The sequence below is a fragment of the Pongo abelii genome, chromosome 8, assembly GCF_028885655.2.
Source record: "Pongo abelii isolate AG06213 chromosome 8, NHGRI_mPonAbe1-v2.0_pri, whole genome shotgun sequence".
Taxonomy (NCBI): domain Eukaryota; kingdom Metazoa; phylum Chordata; class Mammalia; order Primates; family Hominidae; genus Pongo; species Pongo abelii.
In genome coordinates this window covers 58,925,544-58,938,870 of record NC_071993.2, presented here as the reverse complement: position 1 = coordinate 58,938,870, position 13,327 = coordinate 58,925,544, and positions in this window count along the sequence as shown.

Here is a 13,327-nt window from a genome sequence, read left to right as displayed (position 1 = left end):
CTGGGGTCACAGCACACATTTTATCCAATATTTGTGAATAAATGGATGTAAAAATAAATATGATTAATAGAAAATAGGCTCCACTGAGTTAAAAATTATCTTCAACAGTTCTTTAACCCAGTGACTATTGATCTGGTGGCAAGAAATGGTTCATTTGTCAGAGGGAACACTGCCAAGAGAACAGTTTACTGCATTTGTGTGACCAAGTACATTTGTCTTGTGTGACACTGTCTCCTAAGTCTTGCATAGCCACTGCCTTCCAACAGGACTTAAACCCCTGGCCCTAGAGTCTTGAAGCCCTAACATCAACAAGATGGCACGACAATCCCCAGGACCTCTCATGCCTACAACTGTGGAAGCTCAGAGGTATCTGCGGGCAGCCCTGGGTCACGCAAAACAGAGCTCTAAGGTTTATTTAACACATGATTCAATGATGGTTCTCCCTTCCTCAGCCCCCAGCTAGTAACCGATAAGCCTAACTCCAGTCATCTCCATTTCCTGTTGCCTGATAAATTTTCCTAAAGTTCAACTCTTACCTTAGCCTTCCCCAGCTCAAAAATCTTTAATGACTTTAAATTAGGCCCCCCAAAAGGCCCAAGACTTTAGACAAGCATTAAAGGACTCCTATCATCTGACTTTAATGTATCCGTTCAACTACAGTTCCTTTTAAATGGCCTTTGAAATATCTACTTTGCTTGTTAGTAAGTGTTGTTGTCTTATGTACTTTCAAGAAAGTGAGCTGGGAGCCTCCTCAGCACCAGCACAAAGTCATGCAAAAAATATCTCAAAATTTTAGATGGGTGATCAAGGTAGGCAGACACAGATAAGTGAAGACACAACTGTTACTCATATTGTGATCTGCTCCAGTACCTAGCACAGGGTTAGGTACATCACAGGTAGTCAATGTGTAGGCATTGGATAAAGAAAGGACAGAAGGCAGAAAGACAAGAAGAAAGGGAGAGATGAGGGAAAGGAAAGGGATGAATGAACTCAAGAGAGCTCAGAATTTAAATTATATTCAGTTCTATATCTAAATTTTATCTCTGGGACCACAGGGCAAAAGCGCAGGAGGATAAAGCTAAGAGAGTAAGAGTGAGAGGCTTTGAATCAATTCTGTCCACAAAGAGGCAAGGAAAGAAGAAATAAAGTCTCATGTCACGGGCCTGGGAACCCCCAGCCTGCAGCAAAGGAGAGGAAATATGAATGTCTAAAGTAAAGGCAAATGGGCCAAAGATTTGGTGAAAGTCTATTGCAGAGGTGCCTGATGACTTACTTACAACTGCCCCTCTGCTCTGTGTCCAGGTCTTCTTCCAGGTGCTAGCTCTGCTAACCAAGAGTGGTCCCAGCCACCCATTAGGCACTTGCCTGCAGTTCCTCAAAGATAGAAGCCACACAAATTCAACAACTTTAAATAGACATCCCCCGCAGGTTCTCTGCACAGTCTACTTTGTTGCTCTCTCAGCAAGCTGCATCCTGTCCACCTGCCGCATTTCTCCAGGAAACCCAGTTTGTGACTCTCCTCTAATCAACCAGCTTCCTCTTCTAGACCTTCACTTACCATCCAGACCTCCCACAGCTGTGGCAAGTCTAAATCCTATAATAAATCCTTTATTCCACAGTACTTATCATGAATTTCCTTCCCTGATTGAACCCTGACTAGTAGGAAATGAGGAGGCCTCTATATGCCCGAACTTTTATAGACAGGAATCAGCCTGAGAAAGCTATTTCTACAGTAAACATGAACTATTTCTTTTTCTTTTTCTTTTTTTGAGATGGAGTCTCACTCTGTCACACAGGCTGTAGTGCAGTGGTGCAATCTGCAACCTCTGCTGCCCGGGTTCAAGCAATTCTCCTGCCTCAGCCTCCTGAGTAGCCGGGATTACAGGCGCCTGCCACCGTGCCCGGCTAATTTTTGTATTTTTAGTAGAGATGGGGTTTCCACATCTTGGCCAGGCTGGCCTTGAACTCCTGACCTTGTGATCCACCCGCCTTGACCTCTCAAAGTGCTGGGATTACAGGCGTGAGCCACTGTGCCTGGCCAACATGAACTATTTCTTAGGTAAAAGGAAATGTATTCAAATGTTCCCAGAATTAGTTTTAATCAGGTATGGTAAGACAGCAGACACAGGAATGATCGTCATGAAGGAAGGGGTTTATACTCACAGATTCCTAGAGACAGGAGGCACGGCATGTCATGCTGGGCCACGTAGAGAAGCATCAGGGACAGTCAGGAGGTTAGAAAAGGACAGGATGGGGAACATGGCCCATAACCTTTTTTGGGGGTTTTTACAGGAAGGAACAGAGGAGACAGAGTAGTTACATTAAATAAGCTCAAGATTTGATAGCTTGAATAAATTCGAGCAGACTCTGGGCTGCAGGGGTGGTTCTTTGTTGTCTGTGATGTAGTTCTGGGATGATTTGTGGCAGGGGGAATGTTGGCCTGGTGTGTGAGAGTTTGATAAAAAAGGTGGCTGGTTGGTTCGTATATCAAAGGCATGTTCCCAGGGAAGTTATTTGCAGTTGCTAGAAATTACCTTGCTGTGGGAGGAGCAGTTTCTCCAGGACAGAGTCCCCAGATGCCAGACTCTCAAGAATACAGTAAATAATAAAACATAGTCAATACAGAAGAGATGATTCAGAGAAACGGAAGGCCAAGTCAACAAAGCTAAGATCTAAGGAGAACCATCACCAGGGAGCAAGACTGAATTCTAATCACTACACATCCCCCGTCCCCAGAGTAGGGGGACTTAAGACACATGCCCAGTGGCTGGGCGTGGTGGCTCACACCTGTAATCCCAGCATTTTTGGAGGCCAAGGCAGGTGGATCACTTGACCTCAGCAGTTCAAGACCAGCCTGGGCAACATGGTGAAACCCTCTCTCTACAAAATATATACAAATTAGCTGGGAATGGTGGTGCATGACTGTAGTTCCAGCTACTCAGGTGGCTGAGGTGAGAGGATCACCTGAGCCCAGGAGGTGGAGCTTGTGGTGAGCTGAGATTGCACTACTGCACTCCAGTCTGGGTGACAGAGGGAGGCCCTGTCGGAAAGAAAGAAAGAAGAAATAAAGAAGAGAGAGAGAGAGAGAGAGAGAGAGAAAGAAAAGAAAGAAAGAAAGAGAGATGGAGGATGGGAAGGAAGGGAAAGACAAATGCTCAGTTGCAGCTGCAGTCTAGAATGGCTGTGGAGCAGTGGTGTTTATGTGCCTCCCTTTGAACATGAATTTCTATCGTGGTTGTCATATACTTGCCCCATCATTGTATGTTCGGTTATATCTCTTTAATTCAAAGGCCAACAGATAAAGAAAAAACATACTAAAGGACATACCCCCATGGAAAGACACCTCAGGGTCAGTTTCTCATAAGCTCTTGGACCTGAATGAATGAAAAGATCCTGGCCTTCAAGCCTAAATCTGATGTCATAATTGGAAACAATTTTTGTGTTTTTTTTAGGGTGTGGGGGAGTATGTTTTCCTTTGGAAGAAGCATAAATAATTTGTGGCCAAAGGGGGAATTGTGAATAATTAAAGATGGTCTTAACTTCTTTGTTTTCTCCACTCTTCTCATCTAAAGGTGAGCCATATTCCCCTCCTTTTGAATGTGGGGTGGCTTTTTGATCTACTTTGACTAATAGAATATGGTGGAAGAGACCCTGCATAACTTATAAATCTAGACCTTCAGGAATATGCAGTTTTTGTGCACCAAAAACACTCTCTCAGAGTCCAGTTGCTACACAGAGAGAAACTCAAGCAATATGGAGAGTTCAGGTCAATGACAACCATGCTCCCTAGTTGACAGCCCAGCTGAGCTCCCAGCAAACAATGCTACCAAAATCAGCCATTTGAGTGATTCTAGCCTGCAGATGATTGCAGTCACAGCCAACCAAAATGAGGAGCAGAAGCACCCCCCACGTTAAACCCAAGCGAGCTTTAGAATTGTGAGAGATAATAAATGGTGATTATTGTTTTTAAGCCATTCTGGGAGGCACAGAGGGAGGGTTGTCACACCACAGTAGATCTGAAACAAGGGAAGAGCAAACTTGGAGATGCTTTAAAATAATCTAGAGTGTGGCGTCCAGTCTATGTTCTCAGATTTTCCCATTAGATATCCTTCTAAATGTCTATTTGTTTTTACCTCTCTCTAAAGAACCACCTTCCTCTAAAAGGAGAGCAGCCACAAATCAGACATTTAGGACACATTTGATTGTCTATTTGGACAACTCTTATCTGTCCTTTGGGAAGTTTTCTTCTCCACTCTCTTATGTTAACAGAGACAAAGACTCTTTAAACAAACAAAAAAATTAAAATTTCCTTCAGAGATTAACGCTCTTGTATATAGAAGTAAGAAGCCTTCTATGGGTTCTAGCCACTCTGTATTCATTTTGCTTTTGTATTGCTGCTGGCAAATCTACATAACATAAAAGTATATCTCTGTACTCTTATAACAAAAATTTTAAATTTCCTTTATAGATTGATGTCTCTGAATGAAGAGGTAGCATAGTTTATGTGGTTCTAGCTGCACTGTTTTTATTTTGCTATTGCATTGCTTTTGGCAAATCTACATATCATGAAAGGATATTTGCGCCTACTTGCCTAAAGCTTGTTAATATGTTTCCAAAGTTGCCTAAAACATGATTAAGATTACTCAGGACAGTCATCAGGCCTTGGGATCCAAATTAGATCGACCTAATTTGGATGGTGCCCTTGAGCTCTTCTATTCCTCAACCTGGCAAAGAAACTTGGAGCACTGAGATACATGAACACATAGGTTGCCTGACTTAGTAAATAAAAATACAGACCATTTAGTTAAATTTGAAGTTCAGATAAACAACACATTTTTTAATAATGCAAGTCCATTCTATTCAATATTTGGAAACACTTAACTAAAAACATATTAAACTGGATGTCCTGTGTTTTACCTGACAACCCTATCATAAGGTCACAGCAAGGTGTAAGGAGACCAGGTGTGTTTCCTATAGTCATACATCCTTTAACAAAATGTGTTTTTCTACTTCTAGGGGATTCATAGGAATGTGGTATGAAAAAGATAATATAGACTTCCCAGAACCCAGTGAGGTAGGGCAAGAGCCTTCACATCTATTGGGCACCAATAATACATCCCAAATTTCACGTATATTATTTCACGCAATTTTCACAACAATCTGGACAGATGTGAGTGTTGCCACTTTGCTAATGAAGAAACAGACACTTAGAAAAGGGTTTGCCCAGGTTCTGCAGCACTTAAGTTGAGGCTCAGCTCTCTGACCCAAATCTCTCTGGTTCCCAAGCCTATGTTCTTATAGCTCCACAACATGCTGACCTCCAGGGAGCAGATGGGGACAGTGGGGGCTGTAAGGGGGGCATGAAGTTCTTGCTATTTTTCTGTCACTCTTGTGCCTTTTGTGTGTTCCCTTGTTGCATGACATTTGTGAGGCTTGTTGATAACTATACACTTTATTGAGGACAAATAAAAGTAAGAGAGAAACAGGGAAGATGTAGAAAAGACATGAAATGTGCCTCTTTTTTAATCTCTGAAGGCAGAATAAATTTTTATATAGTGACTTAAACCGTCCCTTAGCCACTTTCTCTTGTCACCATACAGATGGCAGCAGGTTCTTCTTCCATGGAAAGGGAGCCGAGCAGGGGGATTGCTCTGAGGTAAACTTATGGCTAAGTGGTCCCTCTTTGATCACTCAGAGTCCTAGCAGAACAAAGTCTATTGTTACGTGGCACAAAGTAAAAATAAGAAGGCTACTCTTCTGAAGGTGCAGAGGAGGTCTCTGTGTCTTGAAATATTGCAGGAGGGAATAAAGGGAGAAGAAAAATGAGGACACAAGGCAATGTAAAGTAAGTTATGAGTCCCAGTGCTGTGTAGTTATAACCTATGCTGCTTGGTGGAGAAGATGAGTCCCTGCAAGCAATATATAGGACTTCAATTGTAAAAAGGTAGTGCATATTATATCACCCCTATGTGGAGGTTTATTTTCCACAAAGGAACAAGCCAAGACTTAGATTCAGGATGTTAGCAGATTGGTTTCTTTTTCATGGAAGACGGACACCTCTTAGCCAAGTTAAGTGTCTTAGTGCATTTGGGCTGCTGTGACAAAATACAATAGACTGGTATCTTATAAACAACAGACATTCATTGTTGGAATGATTGGACACTTCTTAGCCAGGTTAAGTGTCTTAGTCATGGAAGACTGACACCTCTTAGCCAGGTTAAGTGTTCTAGCCCATTTGGGCTGCTGTAACAAAATACCATAGACTGGTATCTTATAAACAATAGACATTCATTCCTCAAAGTTCTAGAGCCTGGGGAGTCTGAGATCAAGGCAGATTTGGTGTCTGGAGATGGTCCACTTTTTGGCTTACAGAAAGTGCCTTCTTGCTGTGTCCTCACACAGTGGAAGGGGTGAGAAGTCTTTCTCAGGAATCTTTTATAAGGGCACTCATCCCATTCATGAAGGTTCTTCCCCATCACCTAATCACTGTGAATCTGTTTAATTTATAAAGAGACTGGGTAATTTATAAAGAACAGAAATTTATATCTCATAATTCTGGAGACCAAGAAGTCCAATATCAAGGTGTGGGAAGATTTGATGTCTGGTAAGGTCCTTCTCTTGGTAGAAGCCTCATATGGCAAAAAGCAGAAGGGTGAAAAGGAGTGAACACAGCATCCTCACATGGTGGAAGAGCAGCAGAAGCAAACTAGCCCCCTTGAACCCTTTTTATAAGACACTTATCCATTAATGAGGGCATAGCCCTCATGGCCTAATCACCTCTTATAGACCCCACCTCTTAATACCATCACAATGAGGATTAAGTTTCAGCACATGAGTTTTGGAAAGGACACATTCAAATCATAGCGCCACCCAAGGGCCACACTTCCTAATACCATCACCTTGGAGCTGAAGATCTCAACATCTAAATTTGAGGGATATACAAACAGTCAGACCATAGTATTAAGAAATTCCAACCTTGGCTTCAGTTTTCCATCACTTCTTTTGTTATACCAGAGAGCTGAAAATAAACTAGCCAGCATTTATCCTTGAGCATGACCTAAATCATTTTCTGGAAGGATGCTGACATGAAGGGAAACCAATGGCCCAAAGCTGAACTGAGCAAATAATTTACAAATACTTTTATCCCATTGAAGCATGTGGTCCGCATGCTCCTGGGAACCATGATACAGGAAAAGGGTCCTAACTGGCCCTCAGCCACTCTCATTTGCCATTCAGAATGGTTCTTTTCCAAGGTCCACACAGGCTTACATCACTGCCAGCATTACAACTTTGGAGAATTCTCACAGCAGGCAAGATAGAACAAATTCACTAAACATACTTCTAATTACACATTACACATTGATTCCCCCAGATAATCGTGGAAGTACCTCCTCTGTTTCTGCAAGAAATGCCTTATGTGTGTATTTCTGGAATGGGAGCTAGTAGATTTCAACTGATTTTCAAAGTAATCCATGAACCCCCAAATTATATTTACTGATTTAGAGTCTACAAATGAAGAATTACTTGAGGCTTTGACTAGAACAGAAACCACCTCTTATTGTTGGTTTTAAGGCAGTTTTCGAGGGGCAGGTGAATTAATATATCTTGAGCAGCAACTGCATGACAGGTAAGTGCAGTGTTGAGATCTGACAGATGTTATCCCCTGGAGTCTTCTAATCCCCCCTGTGACATGTGATGTCCCCCTGACATCCCCCTGTGATATGTGATGTCAGTTTCCCTGGCTCACCGGTGAGTTCACCTACACTTAAAGAAGGTTAGCAAGTTAGCCCAAGTCCATCAGAGCCAGCAAATGGCCCAGCAAGCATGTCTAGCCAGGTCTGTCTTATTTCAAAGCTGTGCTTCCTGTTGCCTCCTCTTTACTTCTTGACTTGTAGAAGGTCAGTTTGTTTTTTTACATGTGGACTGGTACTCCACCCCATCCTTACCACTTCTCAGTGCCTAAATTCTTTAGCTGAGGGCCTTTGCTTGCTCTGGAACTCATTTTGCTCTCCTTGTCACAGGCACAGGAGAATTGACTTGCCCACCTCCAGGACTCCTCAATTATGACTGATGAAGTTGGTAGATGAATACCCACACTGTTGTCTTTCTGTGAGGTAACGCTGATGAGGGTTCCTATTTTTTTTAGTTTTCCTGAGGCCACAGTCCCCTGACTCTGATATTAGTAGCTGGTTTGCTAACTCATCCTTTGTTGACTGACATCCTTCCTTGTGTCATTTCTCCATTCACATGGTGGTGCTTTTCAGACCATCTCTTTTATCTTTGTCTAATGGCCTGATTTTGAGAGAGCACAAAGACATGTGGCCTCCACTACTGGAAAATGTATTCAGGGATGGAAGAAGTGTGTGCATACATGTGTGTACACATGCATGATAAGAAAGGTGAAAGAAGATGATAGTCTAACATGAGAACTATCACTTCTATCCTAATTCTATGTTTTCACTCATAAATGTGATTTTAAAAAATACCTACCTTACATAGCCATTGAAAGTATTGAGTAGGGCTGTGCACGGAGGCTCACACCTGTAATTCCAGTAATTTGGGAGGTCAAGGCAGGAGGATTGTTTGAGCCCAGGAGTTTGAGATCAACTTGGGAGACATAGCGAGACTGTATGTCTACAAAAAATTTAAAAATTAGCTAGGCATGGTGGGGCACATCTATAGTTCCAGCTGCTTGGAAGACTGAGGAAAGAGGATTTCTTGAGCCCAGAGTTTGAGGCTGTAGTGAGCCATGATCATGCCACTGCACTCCAGCTTGGGCCATGGAATGAGACCCTGTCTCTAAAAGGAAATTTTTTTTAAAAAGGAAAGTATGAAACAGCATGATATATGAAAAGCTTTTGTCCAATAGTAGCTGTTCAATAAATGTTGAATAATTATAGTAGAGTTGAAAGGTCATGTGCTTTGGAGGTTAAAACACCTGGATTTAAATTCTGGATCTGTAACTTCCTAGCTTTATGGGTTTGGGTAAATTACTCAGTTTTATGTTTTTGCCTGTGCTATTGGCATAAAGATATGCTCCACACAAGGCCGTTCCGAGGATCAAAATAAAAAATGTACCTAAAGCAATTTGACTTCCTCTTTTCCTAAGTGAATACCCTTTATTTCCTTCTCCTGCCTAATTGCCCTGGCCAGAACTTCCAACACTATGTTGAATAGGAGTGGTGAGAGAGGGCATCCCTGTCTCGTGCCAGTTTTCAAAGGGAATGCTTCCAGTTTTTGTCCATTCAGTATGATATTGGCTGTGGGTTTGTCATAGATACCTGTTATTATTTTGAGATACGTCCCATCAATACCTAATTTATTGAGAGTTTTTAGCATGAAGCGTTGTTGAATTTTGTCAAAGGCCTTTTCTGCATCTATTGAGATAATCATGTGGTTTTTGTCTTTGGTTCTGTTTATATGCTGGATTACATTTATTGATTTGCGTATATTGAACCAGCCTTGCATCCCAGGGATGAAGCCCACTTGATCATGGTGGATAAGCTTTTTGATGTGCTGCTGGGTTCGATTTGCCAGTATTTTATCGAGGATTTTTGCATCAATGTTCATCAAGGATATTGGTTTAAAATTCTCTTTTTTGGTTGTGTCTCTGCCCTGCTTTGGAAGTGAAACTGTCCCTGTTTGCAGATGACGTGATTGTATATCTAGAAAACCCCATTGTTTCAGCCCAAAATTTCCTTAAGCTGATAAGCAACTTCAGCAAAGTCTCAGGATACAAAATCAATGTGCGAAAATCACAAGCATTCTTATACACCAATAACAGACAAACAGAGAGCCAAATCATGAGTGAACTCCCATTCACAATTGCTTCAAAGAGAATAAAATACCTAGGAATCCAACTTACAAGGGACGTGAAGGACCTCTTCAAGGAGAACTACAAACCACTGCTCAATGAAATAAAAGAGGATACAAACAAATGGAAGAACATTCCATGCTCATGGTTAGGAAGAATCAATATCGTGAAAATGGCCATACTGCCCAAGGTAATTTATAGATTCAATGCCATCCCCATCAAGCTACCAATGACTTTCTTCACAGAATTGGAAAAAACTACTTTAAAGTTCATATGGAACCAAAAAAAGCCCGCATCACCAAGTCAATCCTAAGCCAAAAGAACAAAGCTGGAGGCATCACACTACCTGACTTCAAACTATACTACAAAGCTACAGTAACCAAAACAGCATGGTACTGGTACCAAAACAGAGATATAGATCAATGGAACAGAACAGAACCCTCAGAAATAACACCGCATATCTACAACTATCTGATCTTTGCCAAACCTGACAAAAACAAGCAATGGGGAAAGGATTCCCTATTTAATAAATGGTGCTGGGAAAACTGGCTAGCCATATGTAGAAAGCTGAAACTGGATCCCTTCCTTACTTACACCTTATACAAAAATTAATTCAAGGTGGATTAAAGACTTAAACGTTGGACCTAAAACCATAAAAACCCTAGAAGAAAACCTAGCCATTACCATTCAGGACATAGGCATGGGCAAGGACTTCATGTCTAAAACACCAAAAGCAATGGCAACAAAAGCCAAAATTGACAAATGGGATCTAATTAAACTCAAGAGCTTCTGCACAGCAAAAGAAACTACCATCAGAGTGAACAGGCAACCTACAAAATGGGAGAAAATTTTCGCAACCTACTCATCTGACAAAGGGCTAATATCCAGAATCTACAATGAACTCAAACAAATTTACAAGAAAAAAACAAATAACCCCATCAAAAAGTGGGCAAAGTACATGAACAGACACTTCTCAAAAGAAGACATTTATGCAGCCAAAAAACACATGAAAAAATGCTCACCATCACTGGCTATCAGAGAAATGCAAATCAAAACCACAATGAGATACCATCTCACACCAGTTAGAATGGCAATCATTAAAAAGACAGGAAACAACAGGTGCTGGAGAGGATGTGGAGAAATAGGAACACTTTTACACTGTTGGTGGGACTGTAAACTAGTTCAATCATTGTGGAAGTCAGTGTGGCGATTCCTCAGGAATCTAGAACTACAAATACCATTTGACCCAGCCATCCCATTACTGGGTATATGCCCAAAGGACTATAAATCATGCTGCTATAAAGACACATGCACACGTATATTTATTGTGGCACTATTCACAATAGCAAAGACTTGGAACCAACCCAAATATCCAACAACGATAGACTGGATTAAGAAAATGTGGCATATATACACCATGGAATACTATGCAGCCATAAAAAATGATGAGTTCATATCCTTTGTAGGGACATGGATGAAATTGGAAATCATCATTCTCAGTAAACTATCGCAAGGACAAAAAACCAAACACCACATATTCTCACTCATAGATGGGAATTGAACAATGAGAACACATGGACACAGGAAGGGGAACATCACACTCTGGGGCCTGTTGTGGGGTGGGGGGATGGGGGAGGGATAGCATTAGGAGATATACCTAATGCTAAATGACAAGTTAATGGGTGCAGCACACTAGCATGGCACATGTATACATATGTAACTAACCTGCACATTGTGCACATGTACCCTAAAACTTAAAGTATAATAATAATAAAATAAAAAATAAAAAAAATTAAAAAAAAGAAATGTACCTAAAGCAGCTACAGATGGACAGGACACTGAGTTCTCAGACCACAGGAGCAACTGTGCTTCTGCTTCTCCCCCTTCTTTGAGGATACAGACAGAATCTTCTGGGCAGGGTGAGGTTTCCTAGCCTTCTCAGTCCTACTCTAGCAGGAATTAAAATCACACTTGCAATTTCTCCTAGTGATTGATAGGCATTTCATGATGATTTTATCACTGGTGTAGGATGAAAGTCACTCAATGATTAGCTGGATTCCTCCATTAAAACCCACCGCCCAAGACATACTCTAATTACCCACAAATTCCTGTTAGGCTTTATAGTGTAATTGCTATTCATGGTCCAATTAAGGGGCAATTGCAAGCTGAGGAAAAAATGTGCTTTATTGCTTCAATTTTGAAATCCATGTATCTTGGAGCCTTAATCTACTGCTGGTCTACAGGGTTCCACACAGAGCAATGCCCATACTGCTGCAATGAGGCTTGCGGGGCAGACTTCTCCTTGCCAGGCTTCTACGGGAGACCTCTCTGGCTGACAGTCGAGGCTCCAACAAGCTCCAATATTCCATATTCTAAAAGACAGAAGGACAGGGTAGAGGATCTGCTCTTTCTGGTATGTTTAAGATGTTGAAAGAAAATCATCAGGCTTTTTTAGAAATGAGCTACTAGGGTAGGTGTGGCTCTGTGAGGTTGAAAGATAGCCACCTCCAGAGGGAAGACAACCTGCAAATGCTTAGGAGAAATGCAGACCCCATCCAGAGGGCTGAAAATCCAGGCCAGATTGGGTTCAAATCCTTGTTCTATCATTTTCTAGTGGTGTGACCTTAGGCAGGATAGTTCTGAATGCCCAGTGTCCTCATCTACTCAATAGAGATAATGACAGAGCTCACTCTTCAGGCTAATTGTAAGGATCAAATGAGATAATGCATGGAAAGCAGCTAGCAAATAATAGTTTCATAATCGGCATCATTTTCATCACCACCATCAACACCAACATCAGTGCTACTAATTCCACTGCATATAATTATTCCATTCTGAGCAAGTGGGTCAGGAAGAGATAAACCTTCTGATTGTGGCAATACTACATGACAGAGCTTAATAAAGGGTTAAACAACATTAAATAGGTTTCTGAGTACTGCTCTGTGCCATTTGTTTCTTAATTTGCCTTTTAAGTCTCAAACAAAAGTGGCTATGAAGCAGCAAGGAGCAAAGTGTCCAAGAATGTAGACTTCGAAGTCAGAGACAGCTGGATGCAACTATCTGGTTCTGCACTAACTCGCCTCTTGACTCTCAGCCTCTGCATCTATAAAATGTGTATAATTGTGATTCCTTCATAGATTTATTTATGAGGATTATATGAGATAATATATAAAAAGTACTTCCCACAGTATGTGCACTTACACATTCAATAAAATTTCTCTCACTTATTGTCATCTTTTTTTTAAAAAAAAAGGAATGACATCATACTATTTCATGGAAGCTGCCCAGAGGCTCTCTTCCAAAATTTATGGAATTCTATGAAGAGGACAAACATCTCTTCTGAAGCTTTCTCTCAGAACATCACAGTGCTATTGTACAAAGTGAAGGTGGATGCTGGATGCAGAAAACCAGATTTGACTCGTTTTGTATACAATTCACACTTCCCAGTGGATGCATAATGGAGAGGTGGTTGTATTGCCACTAAGGGATCAGTCAAATCTGTGTGAGAGAGAC